Consider the following 13,928-nt stretch of genomic DNA (forward strand, 5'->3'; position numbering starts at 1 on the left):
AGCTGGGCTCGGGTTCCCACGGCCCCACGTAACCGATCGTGATTTAACCCCCCCTCCCCTTCCCCCCTTCAAACCCACAGGAACCCTCCCAATGAATGGGCATTGAGCCCCCACACGGCCCCCCCAAAACCCTCAGGGATCCCTTCATGAAACCCCCAACCCCACAGGGAACCCCCATGACTTATACCCCTCTTGGACCCCCCCAAAACCCACAGGGATCCCCCCATGGCTCCCCCAAACCCCAAGGGACCCCCCCCCCATTCCCTGACCCCCCCCCACCATGGCCCCCACCCCCCTCCCAAACCCCACAGGGACCCTCCCCCCATTCCCTGACTCCCACTCATGGCCTCTCCAAAACCCACAGGGACCCCCCAATGAACCCCCCAAACCCCACAGGGATCCCCCCCCGTGTCCCTCCCCATGACTAAACACACCTCCTGCCCCCCCCAACTGCCCCCAACCCCCCCGTGACCCCCCATTCTCCCCCCAAAACCTACAGGGACTCTCCCCCATGAAACGCCCAAAACCCAGAGGGACCCCCCAAGGCCCCCCCATGACCAAACCCCCTCCTATCCCCCAGTGACCCCCCCAAGACCCCCAGTAACCACCCCCAGTCCCCCCAGATGTGGTTCCTGCTGCTCTTCAGCCTCTCACCCACTTAGACCCCCCTACTCCCTGACCCCAAAACCCCCTGAAACTGCCCCAAACTCCCTCCAAACTCCCCCCAAATCCTCTCCCCAAGCCCCTCAGTGACCCCCCCGGCCCCCCCAGATGCAGTTCCTTCCACCAAGGGAAGCTGAGGCTGCAGAACCCCCCACTCTGTGACCCCAAACCCCACATACACCCCACTAAACCCCCCAAAACTCCCCCCAAACCCCCTCCCCAAGCCCCCCAGTGACCCCCACAGCCACCCCCAGATGCAGTTCCTTCCACCAAGGGAAGCTGAGACTGCAGAACCCCTCACTCTGTGACCCCAAAACCCCCCCAGACCCCACATACACCCCCCAACTTCCCCCGAATCCCCTCCCCAAGCCCCCTGGTGACCCCCCTGACCCTCCCAGATGCGGTTCATGCTGCTGTACAGCTGCCAAGGGAAGCTGAGGCTGTAGAAGTGGTACCTGGCCATGGCCGACAAGGACAAGAAGAAGATGGTTTGGGAGCTCATGCAGGTGGTGCTGGCCCGGAAACCCAAAATGTGCAGTTTCCTCGAGTGGAGGGACCTCAAGGTCCCTCCACAAGGGGTGAAGCCCCCTGCAAAAAACCCTGGGGAAATTGGGTTTTCTGCCCCGAAACGGCATTTCCCCCCCCCAAACAAAAGGGCGGTTTACGACAAAAAAAAATGATGAAAAAGTGCGTTTTAACCCCAAAAAAGTGGTTTTTCTCCTGCCAAAAACCAGTTATTCAAGGAAAGCTCGCCTTGCAGCAGAGAAAAGTGGCTTGCCTGTCAAAAAAAGTGGCTTTTCCAAAAAAAAAAGTAGGTTTTTCACCAAAAAAGGAGCTTTATTACCAAAAAAGATTTTCAACAAAATAGAAGAGATTTTCCAATAAAAAACACAGCTTTTCCAAAAAAAACCAGCTTTTCCACAAAAAAGGAGCTTTTCCACCAAAAAAGAACTTTCTCACCAAAAAAAGCAGCTTTTCCACAAAAAACCAGCAGCTTTTCCACAAAAAAGTACCTTTTCAAAAAAGAAAAGGAGTTTTTCCACCAAAAAGGAAGCTTTCCCACAAAAAAAGCAGCTTTCCCACCAAAAAAAGCATATTTTTCCCCAAAAAAACCTACCTTCTTCCCAAAATCTGCCTTTCCCAGCAAAAATCCACCTTTTTCACCAAAAATCCAGCTTTTCCCTGAAAAATCCACCTGTTCCACCTAAAATTCTCCCAAAAAATCCCCTTTTTTCTTCCCTCAAAAAAATCCCCCTTTTTCCCTAAAAATCCACCTTTTCCCCTAAAAATCCCCCTTTCTTCCCAAATTCCATCTTCTCTCTCAAAAAATCCATCTTTCCCATCCCAATTTTGACCCCTCTCAACACCTCAAGTTGAGTTGGCCATGAAGAGTTGACCACAAAGAGTTGGCCACAGTTGGGTTGGCCATGGTGGGTACAACCCTCCAACATTTGGGCGTTCCTTAGGGACACCCCCCATCTCTGGCTGGGTTTTTGGGGGTTCAGAGCCCCTCCCCATAATTTTGCCCCCCCCGGGTCCATTTTGATGCCTCCTGTGTTGGGTTGACCATAAAGGATTGACCATAAAGAGTTGGCCATGAAGAGCTGGCCATGGTTGGGTTGACCATGGTGGGCACAACCCCCTCACCTTCGGGCATTCCTTGGGGACACCTCCCACCTCTGAGTGAGTTTTTGGGGGTTCAGGAGACCCCCTTTTTACCCCCCCACTCTCATGAACTTCAGTGAGGCTCTGTAGTGTCCCAATGGCCCCTTGACTCTAGGAGTATCTGCAGTGTCCCAATAACCCCTTGGTTCCATGAGGTCCTGCAGTGTCCTAATAGCCTCCTGATTCCACAAGGTTTCCCAGTGTCCCAGTGTTCCTTTTGTTCCATGAGGGTCTGCAGTGTAACAGGGTCCCTTTGGGGCCATAAGGCCTTGCAGGGTCACAGTGGCCCCTGGATTCCATGAGGTTCCACAGTCTCCAGAGGTTCCTTTAGTTCCATGAGGCCCTGCAGTCCCCAAATGCCCTTCGGATTCTCGGAAATATCCCATTGTCCCAGGGTCCCTTGTGCTTCAGAAGTAGCTGCAGTGGGACAGTGGCCCCCTTGGTTCCATGAGCTCTGCAGTGTTCCAGGAATCCTTGGGTTCCAGGAGAGCCTGCAGTTTCACAAGGACCACTTGAATGCAGGAGGTTCTGCAGGGTCACAGTGGCCCCTGGATTCTTTGAGGTTCAGAAATATCTCAGGGCTCCCTTGGTTCCAGGAGGACACGCATGTCACCAGGAACCCTTGGTTCCAGGAGGTTTGACAGTGTCCCAGAATTCCTTTGATTTCACGAGGCCTGAGATTGTCCCAATGGACTCCTGATTCCATCAGCCCCCTCAATGTCACAATGGTCCCTTGGTTCCATGAGTTTCTGCAGCGTCCCAGGGTTTCTTTTGTTCCATGTGTGACACCTGCAGTGTCACAATGGGCCCTGAATTCCAGGAGTTTTCCCAGGGTGACAGTGCTGCCTTGATTCCATGAGATCCCACAGTGTCCCAGGGCTCCTTTGGCTCCAGAAGGCCCTGCAGTATCACAGTGGTCCTTGGTTCCATGAGGTTCCACCATGTCCTTGCTGGAACATGTGTAGTTGTAATGCTGCCCCACCTGCAGAGCTGCCTCCAGCTCTGGGCTCCAGCACAGGAAGGACATGAACCTGTTGGAGCGAGTCCAGAGGGGAGCAGCAAGAGGATCAGAGGGATGGAGCAGCTCTGCTGTGAGGAAAGGCTGAGAGAATTAGAGTTGTTCAGGCTGGAGAAGAGAAGGCTTTGAGGTGACCTAATTGTGGCCTTCCAGTGCCAACAAGAAAGATGGAGAGAGACTTTGGACAAGGGCCTGGAATGACAGGACAAGGGGCAGTGGCTTCACACAAATAGAGGGAAGGGTTGGAGGAGATAGTAGGAAGGAATTCTTGACTCTGAGGGTGCTGAGATGCTCTTTAAGGCCCCTCCCAACCCAAAGCATTCCATGATTTTGGGACTGGTGGGGGAGGTGATGGTCGGAGCCATCTGGGGCACAGGGACACAAAATGAGGGAATTTTCCATTCTGGGTGGATGAAGGAGGGAGCAGCAGAACTGACCCCTTGGACACCTGGCAGGCAGGCTTTGGCTGGAAGCTGCTGATAGGGAGCTGAGTGAAGCCCCACAATCCAGGAGGAAATGGTCAGGGACCTGCTCTACCAATGAGACCCCCACAAGTGCCTGGGCCCACATGGGATGCAGCCAAGAGTCCTGAGGGAGCTGGAGAAAGAGCTGGCCAAGCCACTCTCACTCATTCCCCAGCAGTGCTGCACAACTGCACAAGTCCCAGCTGACTGGCAACAAGCAAATGGGATGCCCATGCACAGGAAGGGCCAAAAGGAGCATCTGGGCAACTCCTGGCCTGTCCCATTGACCTCAGGACCGGGGAAGTCCACGCAGCAGATCCTCCTCAGTGCCATCCCATGGCACGGGCAGGACAACCAGGAGATCAGGCCCAGCCAGCGTGGGGTTGGGAAAGGCAGGTCCTGCCTGACCAACCTCATCTCCTTCTCTGACCAAGGACCCGCTCAGTAGCTGAGGGAAAGGCTGGGGATGTGTCTCTCTAGATTCAGGAAAGCCTTTGGCACCATCTCCCCCAGCATCTCCTGCACAAACTGGCTGCTCATGGCTTGCCGGGGGAACTGTTTGCTGGGTGACAAAGTGGCTGATGACCCAGGGAGTGGTGGGGAATGGAAGGAAATCCAGGTGGGGGCGGTCACTAGTGGGGTTCCCAAGGGCTCAGGGTTGGGGCTGCTCCTGTTTAACACCGTTCTTGATGATCTGGGCCAGGGGATCGAGTGCCCCCTCAGTAAAGTCATGGACAACACCAAGTTGAGTGAGTGTGAGTTGAGTTGGGTGTGAGTGTGGGTGTGCTGGAGGGCAGGAAGGTTGTGCAGAGGGATCTGGACAGGCTGGATCAATAAGACCAAGTGTCAGGGCCTGCCCTTAGGTCCCAACAACCCCATGGAATGCTCCAGGCTGGGGGCAGAGGGGCTTGAGAGCTGCTCAGCAGGAAGGGACTTGGGGGTGCTGCTTGACAGCGGCTGGATATGAGCCAGAGTGTGCCCAGAGGGGCAAGAAGGCCAAGGGCATCCTGGCCTTTGTGGAGAAGAGTGTGGCCAGCAGGAGCAGAGAACTGATTGCCCCTCTGTGCTGGGCACTGGGGAGGCCCCACCTCGAGTGCTGTGTCCAGTTCTGGCCCCTCAGTGCAACAAGGCCCTTGAGGGGCTGGAGCGTGTCCAGAGAAGGGAACGGAGCTGGGGAAGGCTCTGGAAAACATGTCTGCTGAGGGACGGCTGAGGGAACTGGGCTGGTTGAGTCTGGAGAAGGGGAGGCTCAGGGGGGACCTCGTTACTCTCTACAATTACCTGAAAGGAGGTTTTAGTGGGGTGAGGGTCAGTGTCTTCTACCAAGGCTGTAGTAAAAGGTTGAGAGGGAATGGCCTTAAATTGCATTGGGCAAGGTTCATATTAGATATGAAAAAACCCTTTTTCCCTCTGAGGGAGTGTTCAGGCATTGCAACAAATAGCCCAGGGAGGTGGTGGAGTCTCTGGAAGTGTTCAGGTGGCATCTGGATGTGGCACTTCGGGATGGGGTTTAGGGGTGATTCTGGTGCTGCTGGGTTGACAGTTGGACTAAGAAGATCTTGAAGGTCTCTCCTCAGGTTTGATGTTCTGGGACTCAACCTCACCCTCCCCCTCCCCCCTTCCTCCTGGAGAGTCATGAAATGCCTGGGGCTGTTGCTGTGCTGCTGAGCTGGGCCGGGCTCCTGGCACACAGGGAGCTCCTGGCAAGTGGACAGCGCTGCAGAGAGACAGCTCTGCCCAGGAGCAGCTCCTCTGCACAGCCCAGCAGGGCTGAGGGCACTGCCAGGCCAGCTCAGGGACACCAGCAGGGCACAGACAGAGCTTCAAGGGGCTCAGCACTGGCAGGATGGCTGAGAGCTCCCTGCAGGAGGAATCTTGGCAAGGCTGCACATGGTGAGTCTGTGGCTGCAGGGCAGTGCAGGGGCAGCTCCTGGAGGCATCTCCTAAAGCTGGCCCAGCCCCAGCTGACGGGATGGGTGAGCAGGGGGCTGTTTTGGGGCACTTTGGAAGAGCTGTGAAGCCGGGGGTCAGCCAAGGGTGCCCAGGGCTGTGGGGCAGAGCAGGGTCCTGCAGCCCAGGGCACTGTGCTGGGCAGGGAGTCTGCTGCCTGCCAGGGGCAGCTCTCAGCCAGCTTGGGGAGCTGCTCCCAGGGCTGGGGCAGAAGGGCTGTGGGCAAGGAGAAATCCCTTGTAGGTGAGGGCAGGATCCTTTTGATGCCATGGTGTTGCAGGGTCAGACCTGCTCACAGCTCCAGATCACTACAAGATATTTAACAGGGAGGATCTGACCAAGCACACAAAGTCAGGGGCTTTGGGTAGGCACTGGGACAGAGAAATTGTTCTCTCAGTTTAGGAAGAAACACTTAAATGCAAAGTCTTTTACTCTCAGAGATGAATAATTCAAGGGCTCTCAAAAATCAGACAGGGTCCTGGGCAGTGATGAGCCTTCCCTTGGGGGTCAGCACTCTCCCATCCCAGCCCTTTTCTTCTCTCCTGGAGGGCTTGTGTCCTGAACTGTCCATCAGAGCTGTGCCTCTGGGCTGGCTTAGAGGAGATTTCTCACAGCTCCTCTGTCATCAAGAGAAGTGGTGTTATTAAACATTAATCTGTGTGTGAATTCGTCTTCAAGGCAGCACAAGGTGAAACACAGGGCAGATGGGGAACTGCCTGATGGACACTGCTGCTTTCCTGGCTCTGCACCAAGCCTCAGAGAGCTGAGCCCTTTTGCCTGTCTCTTCACACTGTCAGTCATAAAACTGAGGCTTTTAAAGCCTCAGATGAACATCTATCACAGTAACAATATAACAATGAAGATTTGAGCCCCTGAAGTGATGATGGTGGAAAATAAAAAAACTCAAATACTATTTTGAGGACATGCTAAGCCTCTGTTCTGTAGACCACACTCCTTAGAGTCATGAAAATGAATTTGTCCATAGAAGGTGGGTTACATCTGACATCCCCTGTGTCTGTCACAAACCAGCTCCATGTCCCCACTACAGCAGAGCAAAGCTGAGTTCTACACAGCACATGGCCAGAGCTCCTGCTCCTCACACCACCCTCAGCCAGCACAAAACAGAAAAAAGGAAATGCATTTCAGTTTCAGTTTATTTCTAGGAAAAATGGGGCAGCTTTGCTCAGAAGGGTCTGTTCTTCCTTTTCTGCCTTTTCTGATTCTCGGATTCTATTTTTAACAGGACCCTTTGCCGTGAAACAGCAAATGCCCAAGAGCAGCTCCCTCCCCCAATTTTTCCTCCTGGCATTCTCAGACAGGCGGGAGCTGCAGCTCCTGCACTTCTGGCTCTTCCTGGCCATCTCCCTGGCTGCCCTCCTGGCCAACGGCCTCATCCTCAGCGCCGTAGCCTGCGACCACCACCTGCACACCCCCATGGGCTTCTTCCTGCTCAACCTCTCCCTCACAGACCTGGGCTGCATCTGCACCACTGTCCCCAAAGCCACGGACAATGCCCTCTGGGGCACCAGGCACATCTCCTACCAGGGATGTGCTGCTCAGGTCTTTCTGCTCTTCTTCTTCCTTGGAACAGAGTTTTCCCTCCTCACCATCATGTGCTATGACCGCTACGTTGCCATCTGCAAACCCCTGCACTACGGGACCCTCCTGGGCAGCAGAGCTTGTGCCCACATGGCAGCTGCTGCCTGGGCCACTGGGTTTCTCACTGCTCTGCTGCACACAGCCAAGTCACCCTCAGGAATGTGCTCAAGGAATGCTCTGACAAAGCAAATGCCAGTGCCCAGTTGAGAGTGGGAGTGTGCAGGGTTGGCCCAGCAGAACACCAAACCTGCCTAAGCTTCTGCCTAATCCCCACCCTGAGCTCTAAACCCCAAGCCCTGACCATTAAACACCCCCACAGCCCTTGGGAGCAGGGCAAGGACCTGGAGGGCCCAGAGCAGGCCCAGGGGGTTGGCAGAGGAATGGGAGGTGACCTGGATCTGCTCAGCCCGTGGCACACAAGGAGCAGAGGGGTGGCAATGCTGGCAGGAGTCAGCTGTGCCTCAGGATGCCAAGGGGGCCCAGGGCTGGCAAGGGGCTGGCAGGTCACCTCTGTCCCATCCCTGCCAGGCAGCAGCAGCCTCGAGCACCAAGAGTCAGGGGAGCCGTCTGTGCACACCCCTGAGAGCTGCCCCAGCTGAGAGTCACTCTCAGGGGCCCTGAGAGGAGGACCCTGGGCAACTTGGTGCAGTCAAGGCACCATTCTGACCCTGAGCAACCTCAGGGACTCCAGGGACCACTCTGACACTGCTGGGCATTCTGGAGCTGGAGGGATCTGCAGACACTGCAACCTCCTGGAATCAAAGGAATCTGTTGGGACATGGGGACCAAAGGAACCTGGGACTCAGTGGAGCCTCAGGAAATCCAGGGACCATTGTGACACTGGAGAACCACATGGAAACAAGGGGCCATCCTGATGCTCTGTGAGCTCCTGGAACCAAGGGGCAATTGTGTCACTACAAGGACTTCTGGATCCAAAGGAACACAGGGACACTGTGGAATCTCCTGGAACCACGGGGCCACTGTGGCATTTGGGGCCTCATGGAACAGAAGGAACCCTGAGACATTCTGGAAGCTCATGGGATAAGAAGGGCCACTGTGACAATACAGGGCCTCAGGAATGCTGAATCATTTTGGAACCTCATGGAACCAAGGGGCCATTGTGACACTGCAGGGTCTCATGGAAACAAAGAAACCCTGGGAAACTGCAGAACCTCCTGAATTTAATGGGCCATTGTGACTCAGGGCAATCTCCTTGAGTCAAGGGGCCACTGTGACACTGCTGGGCCTCGTGGAATCCAAGGGACCCTGGGACACAGTGGAACCTCCTGAAATCAAGGGCCTATTGTGATTCTGTGTAAGCTCGTGGAATAAAGTGGCACTGGGACACTGCAGGACCCCATGGAACCAAAGGCATGCAGGGACACTGTGGAACCTCACGGAGCCAAGGGGCCGTGGTGATATTGTGGAGCCTCATGGAACCAAGGGGCCACGTGACTCCCCAGAACTCCATGGAATCAAGCAGAGCCGCTGCCTCCCCCCCACCCCCGCAGGCTCTGCCGCTGCTCGGGCCCCTCTGGAGTCAGCGTTTCCTTTGGCAGCACAACTTATCTCAGAGGAGAGAGTTTCCCAGAGTTGGCTTTCCCACCGTCCCTTCAAAGCCCGGCTCCCCCCAGCTCCCTTTGGGGGTGACCCCCCGCCCCTCGCGCTCCCTTTGGGGTCCCCCCGCTCTTTCCCCCCCGCCGCTTTCCCGCCGTGCCCGCCCCCCTCACCCGACAGGGCGGGACCGGCAGGGACAGGGCGGGGACGGGCCGAGCGCTGATTGGCTGCGGCGGGGTCTCGAAAGGCGGGGCGTGCACAGAGCGCCATGTTGTCTGCGGGGCAGCGATGGCGGCGGAGGGTGCGGATGCGCTCGGAGAACGGGGTTCTGGGGATCCACTCGGGGGCTGCGGGGAGCGCGGTTGTGGGTGGAAAGGCTGGAGGGCTCGGGGGGGTTTAGCCGAGGGGTTCGGGGGCTCCCGAGAGGCAGAGCCTGGGGGGGCGTGTCCCAGCGCCCTGGCTGCACTGCGCAGGCGCGCCGGCGGAGTCCTCATGAGGGAACTGCAACTCCCGTGAGACCGTGCGCAGTTGGCCATTTCCCGTCCCGCCACAGCGCCCCTGTCGGCCCGGCGGACCGACCCCAGGGAAAGGGGATCCCAATGCCCCCTCGAACCCCAGAGACCCCCAAAACTCAGCACACAGAGACCCCACAGGGAGGAGGGCCCGGGGGTGGAGTTTAGGGGATCTCCCAGCCCACAGGGAAGGAGTCTTGGGGGTGCCTCCCGAAGTCCGGGAAGGAGATGTACCACATCCGGGTAAGGGGATCCCAGTGCCCCCAGTATAGCCCAGTGACCTCCCAGTGACCCTCAGTACGGCCCAGTAACCCCCTCAGTGACAACCCAGTGTGTCCCAGTGACCTCCCACTGCCCCCCACTATGGCCCAGTGATCCTCCAGTGAGCACCCAGTAACCCCCTGTATGGCCCAGTAACCTGCCAGTGTCTCCTCGTGTGTCCTGGTAATTCCCCAGTAACTCCTGAGTCCCACTCAGTGCCCTCCCAGCATCCCTCAGTAACCCCCCCGTCCCTCCCAGTGCCCCCTGGTTCCCCCCAGTGTGTCCCAGTATCCCCCAGGAATTGGGAACATGGGAGGCCCTGGGGACATGGGAGACACCAGGGGGGTCTCAGGGTGTCAAGGGGGGAACTGGGGACACCAAGAGGGTGCTGGGGACACCAAAGGGGGTTTCTGGACTCACCTGCTCGTGGTGCTGCCACTCCTCTCCTCCTCGAGACCCCATTAGCCCCCCCCAAATGTCCCCCAACCCTCCTTTTCCCTTTAATCCCCTCCCCCCACAGATTCCTTTGACCCCTCAGTACCTCCAAGAACCCTTTTAACTCCCCCAAATGCACACAAAGCTGCCCCCAAACTCCCAAATCCCCATCCAAACTCCCCCAGATCCTCCCAAATCTCCCCCAGCTCCCCCCTCAAATCCCTTCCAACCCCCAAAGAGGGATCACGTGGCACCCTGGGACAGGAACACAGTGGGCTGTACTGGTGGCACTGGGCTGTACTGGGAGAGCACTGGGGGAGCTCAGGTGTCCCATGACAATGTGGCCCAGCTCCAGGAGAGATCCAGGGAGCAGTGAGGAGGTACTGGTCTGTCCTGGTCTGTCCTGGTTTGTACCCCCAATCCCCAAAGCCCCCCAGGCCCCTGACTTGGTCCTGCTGCCCCTTGAGCATCTGCAGCTCCTGCAGAACCAGGCATTTCATCAGCAAATGTGCAGCTGACACCAAGCTGGGGTGTGTTGATGTGCTGGAAGGCAGGAGGGCTCTGCAGAGGGTCCTGGACAAGCTGGATCCATGGGCTGATTCCAAGGGGATGAGGGTCAACCAGACCAAGTGCTGGCCACAACAAGCCCTGGCAGCCCCCTGGGCTGGGACCAGAGTGGCTGGAGAGCAGGCAGGCAGAAAGGGAGCTGGGAGTGGGGATGGACAGGAAGCTGAAGAGGAGGCAGAGTGTGGCCAGTTGGCCAAGAGGGCCAATGGATGGTGGCCTGGCTGAGGAAGAGTGTGGCAGCAGGAGCAGGGAGGTGATTGTTGGCCTGAACTGAGCGCTGGTGAGGCCACCCCTGGAGTGCTGTGTCCAGCTCTGGCCCCTCAGCTCAGGAAGGCCCTGGAGGGGCTGGAGCAGGTGCAGAGAAGAGCAGCGAGGGTGGGGAAGGCAGTGGAGCACAGGTGGTGTGAGGAGAGGCTGAGGGAGCTGGGGGTGTTGAGGCTGGAGAAGAGGAGGCTCAGGGGAGACCTCCTGACTCTCTGCAAGTCCCTGCCAGAGGTTGTAGCCAGGTGGGGGTGGGGCTGTTCTGCCAGGAAGCAGCAGGAGGACAAGAGGGCTGGGTCTTGAGCTGTGCCAGGGGAGGTTTAGGTTGGATATTGGGAAGGAATTTTTTGCTTAGAGAGTAATCAGGCCTTGGAATGGGCTAGGCAGGGAGGGGGTGGAGTCCCCGTCCCTGGAGGTGTTGAAGGTGAGAGTGGATGTGGCCTCAGTGCCATGGTCTGGGAAGCACAGCGGGGTTGGATCCAGGGTTGGACTTGATGATCTCAGAGGTCTTTTCCAACCCAGCTGATTCTGTGATTCTCTGATTGCCATTCCTATGGCAGCACATGCTTGAGGCTCTATCCACAGGGGGATAGAGATGTCTGTCCATATCTATCTCCAAGGTTAGTCTGTAAAGGCAACGCAGAAAGAATCGTGCCTTGCAGAATATACCATCTAAGGAGTCTTTCTGTTGTGCCTTTTGCAACCGGACATGCCTATCTCGTATTGGCCTTTTCAGCCACCAACGCACTTGCAACAAACGTGGGTAGAGCCCTTCCCAAATCTTTGTTCGCGAAGCCCGACCATGATAGTCTGTAAATGTGCGGTGTTAGAAAAGCAGGCTAAGTTCTGGGATGGTTGTAGAAGGAGAAAGAAGCCCAGAGGCCAGTGCAAGCAGGCAGCCCTCAGCTTGCACATGATGTCCCCTCCCTGCAGGTTCCTGTCCTTGAGCCCAGGCCCTGAGGTGAGCCTGAGAAGTGGCCCGGAGGTGAGCCTGAGAATAAAGCAGAGGTGCTGCTGAGGAAGGAGAGCCCCGTGGTGGGGAAGGCACAAAGCTGTGAGTGCCCATCCCCGAGCAGGTGCTGTGTCCATCCCCTGTGTGCCAGGTGAGCTGGGGCTTTGCTGCAGAGCTGCGGGCGCTGATTTGAGCGGCTGCAAGTGCTGAGATGGTGGGCACCCAGGAACACCAACTGTGCCTGGCCACGGAGCCTGCAAGGAGAAGCAGAGACAGCCGTGGCAGTGTGGGGGGCCAGGTTGTCCCTGTGCCTTCCCCTGCAGGCCCTGGCTGTCCCTGCTGGGCCCCTGTCCATCCCCATCAGGTCCCTGCCCGTCCCCCCGGGCTGAGCTCCCCCCAGGAAGTGCCGTGGAGCTGAAGCTGCTGCCATCCCCCCCTGCAGCCGCTGCCCCAGCCAAGGGAGCAGCAAAGGCAGGGCCAGGAGCAGAGGCAGCAGCAGGGGAGCCCTGAGGGGCCGGGAAGCTCTTGTGTGGGGCAGGAAAGAGGCGCTGGGCACGAGGCCTGGGCTGTGCTGAGCAGGCCCAGCCCTCACATCCCCCCAGCCAACGCCGGCTGCCCGGGGGGCTTGGGAGGGACCCCCAGACCATGTGCCCCACACTGAGCTGGCAGAGAGAGAGCCAAGGGACAGGGCCATGGGCAGGGCCACGGGTGAGGGACAGGCAGGGCCATTGCAGGGCCACGGTGAGGGCACAGCCTGTGGCAGCAGAGCTGCCCAGGGCCGGGGGCAGCCAGGGGTGTTGTTACCAGCCACTGCTGGGGCCCAGCAGAGCACGAGGCCTCTTGCAGACCCCTGGAGCAGCCTCCCACTTGCCAGCCCCGCCCTGGTGGGGTGACACTGTCCCCTCCCTACAGGACACTCCCCCTGCAATCTTTGGGGGGCCTTTTGTGTATATTCCTGGTTCCTGATTGATGCTGGGGACCTGTGGGAGCCTCTTCAATCCCATCCATGGGGCACAATCTACTCTCCAGAGCTTGACTCACTGCAGCCTTTGCAGGGAAATCTGTGCTCGCAACCTGAGTATGTCCCGACCCCTGCGCTGCCCCCAGCATATTTGGGACGAGTTCCCCCTTCCCGGGCACCCACGGGATGGGGGGGTTATTGTTCTGCTGTTGCTGCTCCACCCCTCTCCCTGCCTTTCCTGCAGCTGTCAGGTGAGCGGAGCGGCCACGATGGGAAAGGGGCGAGAGAAGCAAAAAGAGCAGGTGGGACCCCCAAAGGGAGTGTGAGGGGCGCTGGGTCACCCCCAAAGGGAGCTGGGGGGAGCTGGGGTTTGAGGGGGCAATGGGAAAAGGCAGGGAGATGGGGGCTAAGGGGAGGGGGAGAGCGGGAGTGGGGTTGCTGTGGGGGTGCCTCAGTGTCCCCATGCCTTGATCCCTGGAGAGCGGGGGAGGCTGGAGAGAGGGGGGAGCTGTGAGAGCCCCAAGAGCCTGGAGAGGGGGCGCTGAGAAGGGGAAACCTGGACAGCGGGGAACCCTGGGATCCCCGGGACAACAGAGTGGAGAACCTGGAGAGGGGGAATGTCTGGGAACACGGCACCCCGAAGGCAAGAGTCAGAGGAGAAGGGACCCTTGGGACCCCCAAAACTCACAACATCCCTAAGTGGGACCCCCAGCATCCCAGAGAGGAGAGACTCTCTGAACCCCAGAGGGCAAAGACCAGAGAGGGGGAACTACTGGGAGAATTTTTTTGGGCTGAATCTTCATATTTTGGAGTATTTTTCAGCTGAAACTTAACTTTTTGCAGTTTGGGGGGGTTCATCTTGCTATTTCTTAGGGGTTTTTTTCCTGAATCTTGGTGGTTTGGGTTTTTCTGGGCTTAATCCTGGTGTTTTGGAGTTTTTTATGGACACAGGATGCCCGGTGAGTTCTAGAGATGGACTTGGGCAGGAGGAACCCCCAAGCCAATGCGCTCAGCCCTTGTTTTCCCCCCCTCCATCAGGATCTGTCCTTCCCAAAGCTTGGGC

The 13,928-nt window shown here is 57.7% G+C and overlaps 1 long non-coding RNA gene across 1 annotated transcript; it reads left to right on the forward strand.

Annotated features, from left to right (window-relative positions):
• The first annotated feature begins 11,673 nt into the window (after positions 1-11,673).
• On the forward strand, positions 11,674-13,928 carry LOC114001271. The gene is made up of 3 exons (XR_003545495.2): positions 11,674-12,055; positions 13,110-13,167; positions 13,904-13,928. It is a non-coding gene; the product is annotated as an uncharacterized LOC114001271 (long non-coding RNA).

This window comes from Pipra filicauda, unplaced genomic scaffold (assembly GCF_003945595.2).
Source record: "Pipra filicauda isolate LSUMZ 115617 unplaced genomic scaffold, ASM394559v2 scaffold711_size138364_pilon, whole genome shotgun sequence".
Taxonomy (NCBI): domain Eukaryota; kingdom Metazoa; phylum Chordata; class Aves; order Passeriformes; family Pipridae; genus Pipra; species Pipra filicauda.